Source organism: Tupaia chinensis, unplaced genomic scaffold (genome assembly GCF_000334495.1).
Source record: "Tupaia chinensis unplaced genomic scaffold, TupChi_1.0 Scaffold000609_1, whole genome shotgun sequence".
NCBI classification, from domain to species: domain Eukaryota; kingdom Metazoa; phylum Chordata; class Mammalia; order Scandentia; family Tupaiidae; genus Tupaia; species Tupaia belangeri.
In genome coordinates this window covers 1,294,238-1,302,586 of record NW_006160128.1, presented here as the reverse complement: position 1 = coordinate 1,302,586, position 8,349 = coordinate 1,294,238, and the positions used below count along the sequence as shown (strand labels likewise).

General features: G+C 47.3%; 2 long non-coding RNA genes across 2 annotated transcripts in view; one reads left to right on the top strand and one right to left on the bottom strand.

Annotated features, from left to right (window-relative positions):
• Positions 1-8,349, top strand: part of LOC114009720 (uncharacterized) — a 24,655-nt gene that overhangs the window by 11,033 nt on the left and 5,273 nt on the right. The gene's annotated exons all lie outside the window — the stretch shown is intronic.
• LOC114009721 (uncharacterized) overlaps positions 2,787-8,349 on the bottom strand; it is a 17,072-nt gene continuing 11,509 nt past the window's right edge. The window contains exons 2-3 of the long non-coding RNA XR_003551106.1: positions 3,486-3,622; positions 2,787-3,288 (exon numbers count right to left, since the gene is read on the bottom strand). This is a non-coding gene — a long non-coding RNA (uncharacterized LOC114009721). The remainder of the gene's footprint in view (positions 3,289-3,485; positions 3,623-8,349) is intronic.

The window sequence follows — 8,349 nt, the reverse complement described above, 5'->3', positions numbered from 1 at the left end:
TACACATATGCAAGCACTTTCTAATTTTCCCTGTATATGAAATTGTTTTTGAATGTCCTAGTCTCTAATATCTGACTTCCAAAAGAGAAAAGAGAAAGAACTGAAAAGAAGGTACAAAGGGACTCTGACCCTTTAAACTGCCTGAAAGTCACTTCAGCTGAGAGAGGGACTTGCAACAATAGTGTGAGGTATACCCACAATGGCCACCTTCATCATCATCTACACCTCTGTGATCAGTAGTAGTAATCAGCAATCAGAACACAGATCCCTAATATTTGGAAGACAGGTCCTTTTTTGGCTGCCCTAGCTCCCACAAGTTGTGTGTAAACTGTGGCAGGAACATGTGCACAGTTGCTTGCTATAGAGCCACAGTGAAAGATAAGTAGCTGCTGCTATGCTAAGAGCTGAAATTGACCAAAATCAATCATAGTATACCACCCAAGCCTCCCCTTGGAAGTTGCAAGCCTTCAATAGATTCCAGAGTTCCAAAATAGTTACATCAGATAGATTCTTCCAGTGTAATTGTTATCTAGGAGGGAAAACAGATTCCTGGTGTTTCCTACCCCACCCTCTTCCTAGAATCCTCCTAGTCAACCAGCTTCCAAGAATCAAATACTCTTATGTTTTACATTTAGATCTATGATCCATTTTGATTTAGTTTTTATAAGGTGTGAGGTTTGAGTTTTTTTTTTCTTTTTGCCTATTGATGTCTAATCCCAACACTGTTTGTTGTAATTTTTCCATTGATTTGCCTTTATACTTATCCAAAAATCAAATGTCATATTTGTATAGGTTTGTTTATTCTATTCCGCTAATCTATATGCCCATCAAATACCAACCACACTGTTAATTATTGTAGTTTTATAGAAGGGTTAAAATCAGGCAGTATAATTCCTCTAAATTTTTTTCTTACATTTTGAAATTGCTTTTTGAAATTCTAGTTTCTTTGCCTATTGATATATATTTTATTAGGTTGTCAAGAAAGTCATGACATGGGAACCAGCAGTTAGCATAATGGCTATGTCGCTGGACTCCCACATAGTCGACCGCGGTTCGCATCCCGGACCCGGTGGCTTAAAACTCACGCCGGGCGCGTGTGCGTGGGTGCACAAAATCCCAAGAGGAGAACAGAGGAGAAGGGACTGCAGTGTGACCATCCCCCCTGGGGGGTGATTTCTCGCTTTCTGTCTCTATGTCTCTCTCTGTCTGGCGAGCGCACGCGCTCTATAGTGAAAAACCTCTCCAAAAAAAAAAAGAAAGTCATGACATATTTTTCTGAGCAAAAATGCATCATGACTTTCCTAACAACCTAGTAGTATCAGCTTTTCTATATCTATAAAATGAAATCTGCTGAGATTTTTATTGAAAATGCATCAAATATGTAGATCAGTTCAGAGGAAAATGACATCTTTACTATGTTGAATCTTCTATCCATGAACATGGTATGTCTATTTAAGTCATCTTTGATTTCTTTAGTCAATGTTTTATAGTTTTTAGCATACAGATACTATATATGTTTTGTTGCATTTATACCTAATAGTAACTTTTTTGGGAATTATTTGTAATTTCTTTTCTTAATCTTGGTTTCTGATTGTTCATTACTAGAAATATAGTTGACTTTTGTGTGTTGATGTTATGCCCTGTGATCTTACAAAAGTCACTTTAATTGTAAGAAGGCTTTTCATTTTCTTGCCTTATTGCCTGTCTGGAACTTTCAGTATGATGTTGAATAGGCATGGCAAGAATAGATGCCCTCTCCTTTTTCGTGATCTTAGTAGGAAAGAATTCAGTCTTTGGCTATTGAGTATGAAGTTAATTGCCACTTTTCATAGTCATTTCACTTTTTAACATCTTCCTTACTACCAAGATGTATGTTTCATGAAAGTAGACCTCCTCTTCTCTCAGCTCAAGTCCTCAATAAGTAATCATGGGGTACATAAAGATGTAGTACTTCTCTTCTGTGCTAATTTAGCCACAACCACTGTCCTGTTTGACATACAACAGAAGGAGTTGGCTGAACATACACAGACATCATGAAGAGTAATCTTACAATAAATACCCCAACAGATCCAGCTCGGCATGGGCCCCATAAGGTTGACTATTTTAAGCTGCAAGGCATTTGTAGATCAGCTCTCAAGCAAACTACTATGTCAAAGCATTTTTCTATGAGGAATAGATGACTGCAGTAAAATAATTATTTTAGATTGAGAGCATTCCATTCCTAAAGGGAATTTAAACAACAAGCTCTCAACTTTGAAACACAGGGGTGTTCTGGATAGAGAATCCCACTGCTCTGAAACCTTAGGCCCTCAGACGGGTGGAATTGTTTCGCTAAATTTATTTCAGCCGCTTATAGAAACAGAAGGGGGCAGGCGGGCAGGAATAACTCATAGCTGCATCCCTTCTGAGCTGTGGTTTTCCACCTTTCTCCCTGCACTTCACCCAACTGGCTAAGCTCAGCCCACTCCTCCCCTACCTCACCTTGAGCTGTCTGGAGAGTGGACGGTCCACCTCCTATACCTACTGAATACCAAGCACAGTGCCGGGCTTTCCTCTATAATCAACCCTGGCACCTTCAGCATCAGTTTTTCTCCTGTTCTCAGAAAGGGTCTGAGAGAATCTGTTTACTTTCTTCCTGGCACAAATGAAAGTGCTGGAAACTGGGGCCTTTGTCTCTGGTCCCCATCAGAATCCCCTATCCAACCCCATACACCCACTCCTAGTGACTCCACTACTTGAATGTTAAGGAGTTTTAATTTGATTTTTTTTTCTTTTTTCTTTTTTTAAATTCATGATGAAGCACATATACTTACAAGAGAGGGCTGAGTACCTTCTACAGGGTCTAGTCATGCCACTGTCCCCTGCCTCAAGTCCTTCTCTCCTTGGCACTTGCATGCCCTGCATTTTTCAGGCTCCAGGCCAGGGACTCAAACCATGGTCACGTATGGGGTCTGGCTTCTCTTGAGCAGAGCATGCCTGCTGCACCATGGATCCAGCCCCATTAACCTGGTTTTAATCCAGGTCTTATTAGCTTTGTCTATCTCCTCAGCCTCCCCAAAGCACTGAACACACATTCTTGTTAGTCCCTGAAACCTAAACAGCCTCTCCTAAAACTCTCCCCTTTCCCCCATAGAAAAGGCTTTGAAGTGAAACAACCATGTTGCTTGCTTTTATAAAACCTGTTTTTGTGCTAAATTTGGAATGCATTATGGAATATAAGTTAATTACCTACCGCAGATGGGAGGAAACTGAGGCACAGAAGGGGCAGTGGTGGCAGGGGTCCTGCACCTGCAAGGGGTAGGAGAGATCAGTGTCCAGTCCTTGGCTGGCTCTCAGAGGTTCCCACTGGATGGGATTCTGTATCTGGGAGTTTACTGCTGTTTGGCTGTGGCTGCTTGAAGGCAGGAAGAGCAGGCACACACAGACCCCTAAGAAATCTGCCGGGCACAAGACTCAGACAATTACATGAGCATACGACACAGTACCTTGCACAGTGCTCAGCCCAGTTGGTTCCGTGGCCAGCTCCTGTTTAATAGGTCACCAAAGAAGTCAGGGCAGGAGCACCGATTCTCTCCACCCTCGTTGGGAAGACTGAACAGGAACTGGCTGGACGAGGAGTAGCCTAGGGCAAGAGTTGAAAAGAGGCCTAAGATGAAGGTTCTCCAGGAGGTTCTTCTCTACACTGGGGGATCATTTCCAGGGCAGATCTATGTAAAGTGCTCTCCCATAAACTAAGTAACCATTTTGTCCCAGTATTGGCCAGTTTGCTTTAGGTTTATCGCCCACTGTGTTGTAGCAAGGCCCCGGGTGCAGCAGCCCTCACTCTGGGGAGGCTGTTCCTTCTAGAAACAGAAAGCTCCCAAGCCAGGGTAAGGATCAGACAGCTCTTGGAGGGTGGCTGCATGGACAGCCAGCAGGGAGTGAGGCTGGATCTTTGTCATAGCCCTGTGACCTTCACTGCTGAGTTTCTCCCACCAACTGCACCCTTCACTCTGGGGGGATTGTGGGCCCCCAAACCAGGGCCTGCCCTTGTCTGACCAAAGGCAACCAGATCTGCTGCAGCTGCTTTGTGCGAGAACAAGCTCTCCCAGAGACCAGGGAAGCAGCTGGAGAAAGATTCCTGCCAGCCCAGGGGTGTAAATATTTATACAACGTGGTGCGTAGGAAGAGGGAAGGCAGGGGGAGGTGGCAGGAACGAGGAGGCAGTGACATGGTAGATTAAGAAGCCTGTGCTTCAGCTCTAGGAGTGAGGTGGCTCAGGAAGGATGGGGCAAGAGGCTTCTGGGGTCCCAACCCCAACATGAATTCCCACATCAAAGAAGGCTCGTCCAAGGGAACCAGCAGATGGCATGGTAGTTAAGGCACTGGACTCCCACGTGGCTGACTATGGTTCGTGTCCCAGACCTGGTGGCTTGCTTTCTCACTTTCCCTCTTTCTCTTTCTCTGTCTCTCTCTAGTGAGTACATATGTCCTAGAGCAAAATTTTTAAAAATAGTAATAGCAGGGGACCAGCAGTTGGCATAATGGCTATGTTGCTGGACTCCCACCTAGTCAGCCACTGTTCGAGTCCCCGACCTGGTGTCTTAAACTCACTTTGGGCACATGGGCATATAGTGTATGCCCAAGATCCCAAGAGGAAAATGAAAGAGAAGGGATTGTGGCATGGCCATTCCCCTGGGGAGTGATTTCTTGCTCACTGTCTCTCTGTCTGTCTCTCTCTGGTGAGCACACGCACCCTATTGTAAAAAACTCTCCAAATAATAATAATAAGTAAAATTGAATAAATATTTTTTTGTTTTGTTTTGTTTTTGGAGAGATTTTCGCTATAGGGCACATGCGCTCGCCAGACAGACAGAGAGAGACATGGAGACAGAAAGCGAGAAATCACCCCCCAGGGGGGATGGTCATGCCACAATCCCTTCTCCTCCATTCTCCTCTCGGGATCTTGGGCACGCGCGCACACGTGCCCGGCGTGAGTTTTAAGCCACTGGGTCCGGGACGCAAACCACAGTCGACTACGTGGGAGTCCAGTGACATAGCCATTATGCTAACTGCTGGTTCCCAATAAATAATTTTTTTAAATGCTGGTCCTGACCCCCCAGCTTCCTGCCAGAGCTGAAGGGAGAGACTTAGAAGAAAATTAATCACCCACTCCCTAATCATTTCCTCTGTTAAGTATAGCCTTCCATGTGGGGAAGGAGGCCCTGCCCTGAATCAGACATAAACTGAGTCCACAGGGCCCAGATGTAAGAGTCTGTGTAATCCTGAAGTTTTAGGGTCTTAAGAGACATTGGGCCCTGGAAAAGCCCCAAAGAAAAAGGAGCTCGATCTTACATGATTGACCACAGTTGGAATGGCAGTCCCAGCAGCTTGAAGAACGTGCCTGGCACCTCTGTATGTGTGCCCCAAATCCCGACAGGATGCAGAAAGCTCCCCACTGGGGAGAGCTTCCTCTCTCTCTCTGTCTCCCTGTCTCTGATGAGCATACATACCCTTTGGCAATTGGGAGGGGAAAACATGCTGGATCCCAAGAGTTGGACTCTAGAGCTAAAGATTTAGAAAATATAAGTAAGCTCTAAAATATAAACAAAGATTTTTCTCAAATATTTATATATTCATCAGCCCTTCTGAAGTGGCAGAGAACAGTGTACATTGATGAAGATGATGATGACAGACAGATGGGCCTGGAGGGAGAGCAGTTTTGCCTGTGGAGATGGGAAGGAGGCACTTGCCAGAGAAGCACATGGCCCCCAGCACCACAGGCCTAGCAGACAGACAGCCCGATGGGTGTCTACACACTACTCTTGGGCCTCTCTACCCCAGGATGCGACTCACACAGCTGTGCCCAGCAGCGTACCGATCCAGCCGAGGAGGCGGCCTCCCAGGACTCAGCCAGGGCCCAATAGCATGACAACCCAGGACGGGAAATAAGCCTGGGCCGGTGGGGACAGCCAGATGGACTCCAGTCGATTTGCCTCGGACAGCTGGGGAGCAGAGCCCGGGATGCTCCCACCCGCCCCCACCACTCCAGACAAGGAGGGGTGCGGTTGCAAGTTCTAGGATTTCTCTGCCACCACACCCATCGAGACGTGCCATCTGCCTCCATCAGAGCCAGAGCTGACCCTGAGGGCCTCCCACAGGTGGGGTCTGTATTGCTCCCCAGGGGCCACATGCTTTTAAGGCATTGCACGATGATCAGCCTCCTCTCACATCTTCCCTCTGCTCCCACAGTGCCCACTGGCTGGGACCATGCTTCATGGTAACACAGCACTGAGATGCTGGGTCCTCATGGGAGGGCCCTCAGTTTACATCCCAGGGCCTCCCTGCCTGTGCGCGTGCCTGTTATCCAGGCTGGCTGAGGCCGGGTGCGGATCACAACGAGAAGACCCTGATGAGTGCGCTCTCTCTCGCTCTCTCTCTCTCATATTTCCTTCTCTTGTTTCTCCCTTCCTCTCTCCCCCAGGGAAGAAAATAAACTTTTTTTAAAAGGTCAGGGGTGGGGGCATTGGGAAGGAAAGAACTTCCACTGGAAAAACTGCCTGTTTCCCCAACAGACAACTCCAGATGCCCAGGCTAACTTTGGCCATAGAGCAAGGATCAAAGCTCCTCAAACTATCCCCTCCCCAGGCAGACTCCTAGGCTGCATGCTCTCCCTTACCTGCAGCTCAGAGCTCTGCAAGTGACACACACCCTACAGGCGCACCTCCCCAAGCGCCAGCCTTCAGGTCAAACATGGGTAGTGCCCCACCCATCCACCCAGGATGGATTCCTTTGCCCCCCTGAGCAAGGGGGCTCAGGCCACACACTGGAGGAAACACCATCTGCCCTGACCCTCCGCCTGGGCCTGGCAGACATCAACCCTCATAGAGAGGAGCAGCACTGTCCCCACCACCTTCTCCCCAGAAGCGCCTCTTCCAGGAGGGCTGGGAGGAGAATCTTCAGGCGCCCAGGACTTCGCTGCTGCCACCGTGGCCCTGCCTGCCGGCTGTGGCCTCGTTCCTGCCAGCACTGCTTAAACAGATGAACAAGAATAAAAGCCGTGTGGCCCAAAGAAAGCTTTAGGGAAAAGAACTGAAGCTAAAGGGGAAGGAAAAAAAAAAAACTGTAAGAAATGGGAGAGGAGGGAAATTCAAGAAACAGACAAAATAAATCATCTGGGAATCCAGATGTAAAACAAGGCAGGCCAAAAGGAAACACTATGCTAAGCAGGCTGAGTGAAGTGGGGAGGGGAGCTGAGAATGATAAAGAAAGGGGAGTAGTTATAAATATTCTGAAAAGAGAGAAGAATGTAAAAGCAAGCACCACCAGAAAAATTTTAAAAGCAATCCAAGAGAGAAGGAGGCAGCAAGGAATTTAAAACCACTGCTGTAACCCTCAAGCAGACACTCAGCAACATTCTGGGGGGCTACGACTGTCTTGCAGACCCCATTGAACAGGGACAGTCCTGGAAAAGCAAGCTTCCCTCCTTGCCTTTACAATTCTCCCAGTTCAGCCCCACTGTTGGTCTGTTGCAGAGAGAAGGCTGTGCTTCCTGGGGCGGCCGAGTCCAGTTTACTTGAGCATGGTGGCTTTCATCGCGGTACCTAGGAGGGCCTGCCAGAGCAGGAGCCCTGTGTCAGAAGCACTGGGTATGAGCGGAGCTGTGTGATCAGCTTCACATCTTCCAGGGAGAGGTGTGTCCCAGCCACTGTCCTGTGGACAAGTGGTAACCTAACCCAAGACACACCACACAAGGAAAAGCAGGAGCTCAGAGAGGGTTGGCACACCCATCTTTATGCAAAAGCCGAAAAATTCCAGCAAGTACACTTTTAGAGACAATGTAAATGATGTCATTTTTTTTTTTTTGGCGAGGTTTCTGCTATAGGGCTTGTGTCTCACCAGAAAGAGAGACAGAGAGACAGAAAGCGAGAAATCACCCCCACACCAAAATCCCTTCTCCTCCATTCTTCTTCCGGGATCTTGGGCACGCACACACACATGCCCCGGCGTGAGCTTAAGCCACCGGGTTAAGTCCAGCGATATAACCGTTACGCCAACTGCTGGTCCCAATGGTGTAGATTAATGTCCAGGCATTCCCAGGAGGACATAAAGGTATCCGTGGCTTCTGACTGCTGTGGTTGGCAAACAGCTTCTTGAAGTTCATGCTCGATACGCTGTGTCCATAAACCCTGTGAAGTCCTACAGAAGGCATCAGGCTGGTCCCCTTGTTGGCTTGGCATCTTTCAGCCTCTGTTGCCTCTCTCATTTTGTTTTGTTGTTGTTGATTTTTGCTGTTTACTTTATTTGTTTAGTTGTGTTTTTTTTTTTTTTGAGAGGTTTTTGCTACAGGGCACATGTGCTCGCCATCAT